Source organism: Leuciscus leuciscus (assembly GCF_965113295.1).
Source record: "Leuciscus leuciscus genome assembly, chromosome: 12".
Lineage (NCBI taxonomy): Eukaryota > Metazoa > Chordata > Actinopteri > Cypriniformes > Leuciscidae > Leuciscus > Leuciscus leuciscus.
The window spans coordinates 22,638,888-22,648,999 of NC_138736.1; the positions used below are offsets into that span (position 1 = coordinate 22,638,888).

General features: G+C 34.5%; 1 long non-coding RNA gene across 1 annotated transcript; it reads right to left on the reverse strand.

The window, feature by feature from the left end:
• Positions 1-6,650: 6,650 nt before the first annotated feature.
• Positions 6,651-8,575, reverse strand: LOC309511246. The gene is made up of 3 exons (XR_014210556.1): positions 8,265-8,575; positions 7,697-7,769; positions 6,651-7,592 (listed from the first exon to the last, which is right to left on the reverse strand). It is a non-coding gene; the product is annotated as an uncharacterized lncRNA (long non-coding RNA).
• Between the last annotated feature and the right edge of the window lie 1,537 nt (positions 8,576-10,112).

A 10,112-nucleotide genomic window follows, 5' to 3' on the forward strand; every position in this document is an offset into this window, starting at 1 on the left:
CCTCTCGTCCAGAAATAACAATGGCGGAACCTGTAAATTTATTTACGATCACGTCCTTCTTAGTGAGGCACCTTTGGCGGTCAAAAAGGGTTTAAATTCCTTTAACACCAACAGAGTGGTTAGTGTAGCTCATCACTCAGGTGGCATAATTAAGGGTAGAGTCCAGGCATCAATGAAAAAGAAGATTTACGAGGTTGAAGTGAGTTAGCTCAGGACACGGGACACAGCACTGCGGCATTGTAAAAACACTCAATAATAACCAAAACACTAGCGAAAGCGGTAGGTAGGTAGAGAGGACCTGGACTTTGGACCCGGAAAGAGTATTATCGGAGAGTGGTTACGTCACGACTTAGCAACCGAATAGTTGCCCACAACTGCTTAGCAGAACTATTTCAGTAAGACTGTAATAACATGAGTTAGCCAGAAACTTACACAATATAAGACACAAAACTATGTATTTTGAACACCCAGTAGAAAATATATACATCAATAATTATTCATACTTACAGGCATAGTTCGAATTACAGGGGGTACTGGGGGGTACTATACCCCCCAAAGGGACATAAATATCAGTTTTGGGGGGGTCAGATAATTTTTCGGATATTGTGAAAAAATATAATTACAGTTACAATACAAGTCAACTCCTATTCTCACTGTAGGAACATTTTAATGTAAAGCGATTTCAGACACCCCTATTGTGGACCGTACCATTTTTAACCACCGTGGCTAGAAGCAATGGAGATAGAGAACGACTTCAACTTCTCAAGCAAGTGTCAACGTTGAATGACAAAACGCTAGTTTCATAAAGTATCATTCTTTTCAACATTCCTTATTTGTATATTCAAAAATATTTAAAATAATCTAATTTAATACAGTTATAATTTTTCAGTGTAAATTATTTAATTTGATTAGTAACAGCCTAGTGTCTAATTATTTTAATTGAATATATTTATCAAATTTAAGTGAAATGAATTTGAAATGAAAGATGGAGCATACACTGTAAAAACTAAAGGAGCCTCAAATATCCTGTCGGATACTCAAGGAACTTCAAAATGTAATTTAAGTGCCTCAAAGCTCTTTCTCCTATAGTAGGTTTACTGGAGGAGCATTGACAATCTTTGAGGTTCTTGCTGGAACTTATGGGATCCTTTAAGCACTTTGTATTTAGTTCAGAGGTTCTGGAGTCACCTTTTCATTAGCATGAGACCTCGAAGTGCTTTGAGGGAAAATAGAGGAACTTGAATGCGATAAAAGGGTTATTGGAAGATCTTTTAACATTTAAGTGGTTCAGTGAGGCCAGAATAAGATTATTATTATCCTATTATTATTATTATAGGCTACTTAAGTTTGATTCAGTATACATGCCCAGGTGAAAAAGACGTACTATTAAAAATGTACTTGAGTGTGTTTTTAGTAGGCCTACAATACAAATATACTTTAATACATTTTTAATACATTTAACAGTAGCCTACGTCTTTTTCACCTAGGTAGCTTACATTTATTTAGTATCTATAGGCCTATTTTATTGATTAATTTAAACCTTAAACAATAACACTAAATTATAATAATATTAATAATAAGAATTCATTAATTATTATTGAATAAATAATAGAGTGCCGAAGTAATGACGTCACTTTGTAGGCCAACCCGGAAGTTAGCGGCGCATGGGTTCCCTCGATCAAAAAGCAATGCATTTTCCCCATAGACTTTTGGAAAATCGCAAAAAATAAGATCTGTGTTCAACAAAGAGTTGTGACCCTTACACGTTTTGTCTATCAAGATAATCTTTACAAGTTAATCCAAAATGTATACATTTTGAAGCCTAAATAAAGCCGTCGGATATAAAATGCTAACGGTAGGCTATCAACGGACTACAGCACACCATGGTCGCGGATCAACGTCATCATCAAGCTTCCTCAAACTCACTCACTCGCTCATTATGATCTGCACTGTGTATGAACCTATTTTTACAGTCTATGGTATGAACACTTATCCACTTTTTCATGAGAAATACTGCCCCTTCTGTTTTTCAAAAAATGTTAGAAACTAATTTTGTTTATGCGTGCCTCTCTGAGATTTTTTTAATCTTTTGTTAATGTTTTATTTATTCGTTTATTATTTTGTTAGTTTATATAAACCTTAATATTATTTTCTTTGTGATTAAGATTATTATGCCTGATCATTGTGCCCCAAATAAACTTTAAAGATTATCTTTCACTGTATTATGTTTGATTGTATGTTTGCATACCATTTGCTAATTCGCCAGGAAAAAAAACGCGCTTTAACCATCTCAGAAGCACTAACGTTAGCTATGGCCGTATCAATTTCCATGTCCTTTTTCTTAGACGATAGAAAAACCATAGATCGAAGAGAGAACAACTATAAATCTGGACATGAACAGTGCAGCTTAGATGCTGGTTTACTTGCCGGTATTGTAAGGGCCAGCATGAGGTACGTACAAGGTTAATCGAGTAAGTAAAACTAGGGAGAGATAGAGGAGTTATAATATGTATTTAAGATAACTATGTATTTAAGATAACTATACAAATAATCTCTGAACAAGCATAACGCAGTTCAATTCCAAACATTTAATATAATAGTTGTATATAATTATATATGTTGAATTTAAAGAGAATTGTCAATAGCAAATGCTTATTATAATATATTATAATTAAACCATATATGTTCCCTAAATAAACCTCATTTTGTTAACATTTTCTATTTTTACCTGGTAATCCACAAGCCCCAATGTGAGAGCCTGTGTAGTAAATTTTATCTCACATTCACATTACTGTGAGCTGACTGGAGTGTAGTTACAATAGTATACAAGTAGTATGCAATAGTTTAACATTTAATTTGTGTATTTGTCAGACAGTCAACTTACAGTGCATTAAGGCTATACATATCAGCGTGTTCTCTGGGAATTGTCCACGTTTATATAGCACATTAAATATAGTTAACATTTACTACTAAAATAACAAAGATTAATATCATTGCCTGCTTTAACTACCGGCAATGCTGTTTACAAATACAATCATATTATTATAGGTGGGTAAAAGCCAAGTTCACAAGGTGCAGGACCCACCCTATCTATAATTATATCCAAACAAGTTACAATAAAAGTCAATAAACCAGGTATTATTTTGAATATTTTAATTAAACACATTTCTCAACGTAACGTTAGCCTTTAATAAAACTGCAGCGGATCTAATCTATTAAACAGTGGCAAAGTAAACAAGCTTTTAGATATTTTAAGAGAAAGACAAAAGGTATTTTAGCTGTTGATTTGGTTATGAAAAACGTTTATTCTTGCTACTGCTAGCCTTTTTTACTCCATCTGGCACGAACCCAGAGTCTCCGCTGGATAACATCGGACGGAAAACAAACGAGATTTCATTCGATGACTTGTGGTTGCATCTCGGGACAAAACAAAAATAACGTTATGTAGGCTATATTAACTGAAAGGTAAACTTCTAAGAACGTGAAGCTGAAACGCGGGCTAGTGAGAGATTTCATGTTTGTCATGATGACGTCTAAAGTCTCCGCCAAAGGATGTAGTCCCTTTTAGCAACTTGTTAGCAACCACCGTTTTTAAGACACAATAAAGTTTTAAAAAATCACAAGCAGGTTATAACTGGTGTGTTTTATGTCATAGATCAAAACGTGAAAATATTTAGAGGCTTTGTTAACCACAGACCTTATTTCAGGCGATTTAGCAAAAACCCATTCAAAAAACCCATAGACTTTAGGGCGAGGGAACCCGTAGTGCTAAAATGCTAACTCACTTCCGCGTTTTGGCCTACAAAGTGACGTCATAACTTCGGCACTCTATAGTAATAAATTAATAATTTTACCTACTTCTTCATAAATTATTATTTGAAGAAGAAGAACCAGGAGGAGAAAAGTTTTATTCTGTCACGAAACTGCTGCTATTCCTCTACTGTCGTCGCTTCAGTGATCCTCGCGCTGCTCGTGCGCAACAAAGCTCAGCTGATCGACGTCATCGGGTAACGGCTCCTCTCATCAAAGCTTCCGCCGTTTGATTGGCTCTCCGTTACAAGGTTTGTAAACTCCCCAAATAAATATAAATACAGAGTCTACTCACTATATATTCAAACACACACATATAAACTAAATGTATTATACATTACTACTTTTTTACAGTGTTTACCACTCGTTTATTGCACAGTATCTGGTATGAAGGTTTTATAGCCGCGATGCTACGTTGATCTAACGTAAGTTAACGTTAATGAACAAATGGAAATTATTGACTTATTGTCTTAGATTGATTTAGTCATTCAATTCAACATATTCTGTAAAACTTTGTCTTTAAATTGCTGATATAGCCTAACTAATTTAGCTGATTCCTGCTGTCGTCATTGATGTTTGTTATGAATAACAAAAGCAGGTTAATATAGTTTGGTCTGTTTTTGTTTAGCCTAACTTTACTTACTACAGGTGCCCTCATTCTCTCAAATACCATTTTAAAGCCATTTACTGTTCAATAAATATTATGTTGTGAATAATCAGCTTTGTTCTTTTGTTTCCCCAGAACAAACAGTATTTCTAAAATAATCTGAACATTTCAGAGGCAACATTGAATTACAGTAAGTTACCTATACACCACATGCAAGTACTTTATTACTATGAACTTTCTCTGTGTGAAATTGTATTGTTTGACTGTGTACTTTTTTAATCAGTTATTCTCTGAAAATCTTCCCTCATGCTCTCAAATCTCATTAATGTTACTCAGAAAAATAATATCACAGGTTTGGAGCCAATAATGCTATGCATTTTTTATAGGCTATACCTTAATCATATGCATTTGAATATAAGACATTTGAACCCTGAATTATAACTTCAAGTTTAGTCTTTTTCGAAAAGAAAAAAAAGGAAAAAGCTATTATATGGCTTCATAAGACTTACAACACAACCCATAACACATGAGTTGTGAACTCATTGATTATTTTTAGGATCTTTTCTGGGACATTTTTGGAGCTTAACCATTTTTACATAAATTGTTGCATTGAACTGAACTAGACAAGTGTACATGAGAATAGTTTCATGAATGAATTACACAATTTGTTTATGCTTGTGTTTCATGCAGTGATATTGAATGGTGACGGGTTGCATTATGCCTGAGATCTGCTTTCGGGTTCCACAGACAGAAAGTCAAGGTCACAAGGCTGAGGAAATTATTTAAATTTCCCAACTATCACTTTAATAACCTTACTAACAGTAAATGTTGTACTTTGCAGGGATCTCGGTAAGCTGAAATAGAAGTTTGATCAAGAATAAAAATCCTCCTGTAGACCTGAAAATCACTGAAGTGCCTGGACCATTCACCAGAAAAGAGGAAAAACAAACAGGAAAATGAAGCTGATGCACCTTTTCACTTTTCTAACTCGTTAAGTAGCCTACCTCACGTGTCCCTTGTGAAGATTTTATAATTGATTGCATTTTATGTTGCAGCGAGTAAAGGTGCATCACATTTGTGAATTTCGTGAAATTACGCAGGCAAAAATGTCCATTGACCGTTGTCAGCAGTGTAGCGATGTAATGTATGAAGCACCACACAAAATTGCTGATCGAGTGAATTCACCAGTGAACATTCACAGAACAACAGATAATTTTACTGCACCTTAACTCTGTTAAAATGGAAAATGTTTTCTGCTTGTTGTGACATAAGGAATTCTGTTTCCGGGTCGAAACCTCTACTTCTACTTCCTCTATCTTGTTTCTAGATATTGAGAATACTCAACAACCATTTATGGGAACTGTTGATTCAAGTCACACATTTAAGCTTTTCAAAAGCCATAGTATGTTCATAACAGTCTCCAGTCTAACAGCATCCCAGACTTAAACATTTTATGATTCAAAATAGCTGAATAACTAACCATCTGAGATTCGGAATAGAGATAAAGGTTAGGATCCAAATTTTCAGGAATATTACAGCACAATGAGTGTATATTAGCACTGTTTGTTGTTTGTTTTTTGGCATCTGATAGAGCTTTTGGACTTGGAAACAGTGACGTCAGACTGAAACATGTTTTAAAATTAAGTGAAGATGGACATTTTTAATTAGTCAAAATTGTTATTTTTTACATTGATTTATTACTTGGAACATGTTTTTTCCATGCATTTTGTTGAGATGTCTTTTCTTGTGTAGCTTATTGTATACACATGGTTGATTATTCATGTTACTTATGTATTATACTATTTTTTTGTGTGTGTGTGTATTCATTGATATTAATCTATTACTAGCTTTTTTTTCCAAGTGCATGGAAGTGTATTAAAATGGATCTAAAATATGTAATAAACAATTCTTATTTTGTATTTGGTTCAGTTTGTTTATTATAATAGATGTTAATGGTGGTAACCATTAAGATTCCTTGCGAATAGAACATGCGCAGAACACAAATCAATGTTCCTTTTGATGGGGATATGCCGATATGCGTTTACATGAACAAATATTCGGGTTAGAAAAGGGGTACCCCAGGGATAATATCCGGGTTTTTAAAAACCGGGATATGAGCATATCCGGGTTTTTGCCGGTGTTTACATGGCCGTGCGCGACCGGGTTATTGCTAATATTCCGGTTTTGAACGGGTTATTGGCTGCATGTAAACGTAGTCAATGAATACACACACACACACAAAAAATAGTAAAGTAACATGAATAATCAACCATGTGTATACAATAGGCTACACAAGAAAAGACATCTCAACAAAATGCATGGAAAACACATGTTCCATGTAATAAATCAATGTAAAAAATTACAATTTTGACTAATTAAAAATGTCCATCTTCACTTAATTTTAAAACATGTGTTTCAGTCCGCTTGTTAAGTCTGACGTCACTGTTTCCAAGTCCAAAAGCTCTATCAGATGCCAAAAACAAACAACAAACAGTGCTAATATACACTCATTGTGCTGTAATATTCCTGAAAATTAGGATCCTAACCTTTATCTCTATTCCGAAATCTCAGATGGTTAGTTATTCAGCTATTTTGAATCATAAAATGTTGAAGTCTGGGATGCCGTGAGACTGGAGACTGAAATGTACACTATGCCTTTTGAAAAGCTTAAATGTGTGACTTGAATCAACAGTTCCCATAAATGGTTGTTGAGTATTCTCAATATCTAGAAACAAGATAGAGGAAGTAGAAGAAGAGGCTTCGACCTGGAAACAGTATTCCTTATGTCACAACAAGCAGAAAACATTTTCCATTTTAACAGAGTTAAGGTGCAGTAAAATGATCTGTTGTTCTGTGAATGTTCACTGGTGAATTCAGTCATTTCAATAAGAATCCACACGATCAGCAATTTTGTCTTTTTGCCTGTGTAATTTCACGAAATTCACAAATGTGATGCACCTTTACTCGCTGCAACATAAAATGCAATCAATTATAAAATCTTCACAAGGGACACGTGAGGTACTTAACAAGTTAGAAAAGTGAAAAGGTGCATCAGCTTCATTTTCTGTTTCCTTTTCCTCTTTTCTGGTGGATGGTCCAGGCACTTCAGTGATTTTCCGGTCTACAGGAGGATTTTTATTCTTGATCAAACTTGTATTTCAGCTTACCGAGATCCCTGCAAAGTACAAAATGTACTGTTAGTAAGGTTATTAAAGTTAGAGTTAGGGTTAGTTAGGGTCTAACCCTAAATAATTTCCTCAGCCTTGTGACGTTCCAAACCTGTTTGACTTTCTGTCTGTGGAACCCGAAAGCAGATCTCAGGCATAATGCAACCCGTCACCATTCAATATCACTGCATGAAACACAAGCATACATTTTTTTTGTAATTCATTCAAACTATTCTTATGTGCACTTGTCTAGTTCAATTCAATGCAACAATTTATGTAAAAAATAGTTAAGCTACAAAAATGTCCCAGAAAAGATCCTAAAAATAGTCAATGAGTTCACAACTCATGTGTTATGGGTTGTGTTGTAAGTTTTCTGAAGTCATATAATAGCTTTTTCCTTTTTTTTGTCGAAAAAGACTAAACTTTAAGTTATAATTCAGGGTTCAAATGTCTTATATTCAAATGCATATGATTAAGGTATAGCCTATAAAAAATGCATAGCATTATTAGCTCCAAACCTGTGATATAATTTTTCTGAGTAACATGAATGAGATTTGAGAGCATGAGGGAAGATTTTCAGAGAATAACTTATTAAAAAAGTACACAGTCAAACAATACAATTTCACACAGAGAAAGTTCATAGTAATAAAGTACTTGCATGTGGTGTATAGGTAACTTACTGTAATTCAATGTTGCCTCTGAAATGTTCAGATTATTTTAGAAATGTAGCCTACTGGTTGTTCTGGGGAAACAAAAGAACAAAGCTGATTATTCACAACATAATATTTATTGACCAGTAAATGGCTTTAAAATGGTATTTGAGAGAATGAGGGCACCTGTAGTAAGTAAAGTTAGGCTAAACAAAAACAGACCAAACTATATTAACCTGCTTTTGTTATTCATAACAAACGCCAATGACGACAGCAGGAATCAGCTACATTAGTTAGGCTATCTCAGCAATTTGAAGACACAGTTTTACAGAATATGTTGAATTGAATTACTAAATCAATCTAAGACAATAAGTCAATAATTTCCATTTGTTCATTAACTTTCGTTAGATCAACGTAGTTAGCATCGCGGCTAAAACCTTCATACCAGATACTGTGCAATAAACGAGTGGTAAACACTGTAAAAAAAGTAGTAATGTATAATCAATTTAGTTTATATATATGTGTGTTTGAATATATAGTGAGTAGACTCTGTATTTATATTTATTTGGCGAGTTTACAAACCTTGTAACGGAGAGCCGATCAAACGGCGGAAGCTTTGATGAGAGGACGGAGCCGTTACCCGATGACGTCGATCAGCTGAGCTTTGTTGCGCGCGAGCAGCGCGAGGATCACTGAAGCGACGACAGCAGAGGAATAGCAGCAGTTTCGTGACAGAATAAAACTTTTCTCCTCCTAGTTCTTCTTCTTCAAATAATAATTTATGAAGAAGTAGGTAAAAATTATTATTTTATTACTATTATTTATTCAATAATAATTAATGAATTCTTCTTATTAATATTATTATAATTTAGTGTTGTTGTTTAAGGTTTAAATTAATCAACAAAATAGGCCTATAGATACTAAATAAATGTAAGCTACCCAGGTGAAAAAGACGTAGGCTACTGTTAAATGTATTAAAAATGCATTAAAGTATATTTGTATTGTAGGCCTACTAAAAACACACTTAAGTACATTTTTAATAGTACGTCTTTTTTCACCTGGGTATGTAGGCTATACTGAATCAAACTTAAGTAGCCTATAATAATAATAGGATAATAATATTCTCATTCTGGCCTCACAGAACCATTGGGTTCCTCCAGATGCTGGCTTTAACATAAGAGATCTTCCAGGAACCACTTAAATGTTAAAAGATCTTCCAATAACCCTTTTATCGCATTCAAGTTCCTCTATTTTCCCCCAAAGCACTTCGAGTTCTCATGGTAATGAAAAGGTGACTTCAGAACCTCTGAACTAAATACAAAGTGCTTAAAGGATCCCATAAGTTCCAGCAAGAACCTCAAAGAATGTCAATGCTCCTCCAGTAACCCTATATAGGAGAAAGAGCTTTGAGGCACTTAAATTACATTTTGAAGTTCCTTGAGTATCCGACAGGATATTTGAGGCTCCTTTAGTTTTTACAGTGTATTATCATGCTTAACACTAAGAATTTGAATAATTGTAATGTGATGATCAGATGCAGATATCTAAATATAGGCGGTTTGCGGGTGGATTATTTATTTTTAATAGTGGATTCGGGTGACTCAAAGTGCACCAGATTAATGAATTTATCTTTAAAATGTACGAAATTTTCTTACGGGGGGGGGGGGGGGGGGGGGGGGGGCATGCCCCCGGACCCCCCTAGAGATACCAAACTCCACCAACAAAAAAATTGGGGAAACACATTAGGCTATATGATGATTTACAAAATAATACACATTTAATTATCTTATTATTAAAATACATTATTATGATTTTACCACCTCCGCCTCCTTTTGACCCAGGACAAACCCTGAAATAGGCAATAGGCTTCTTGTAAAG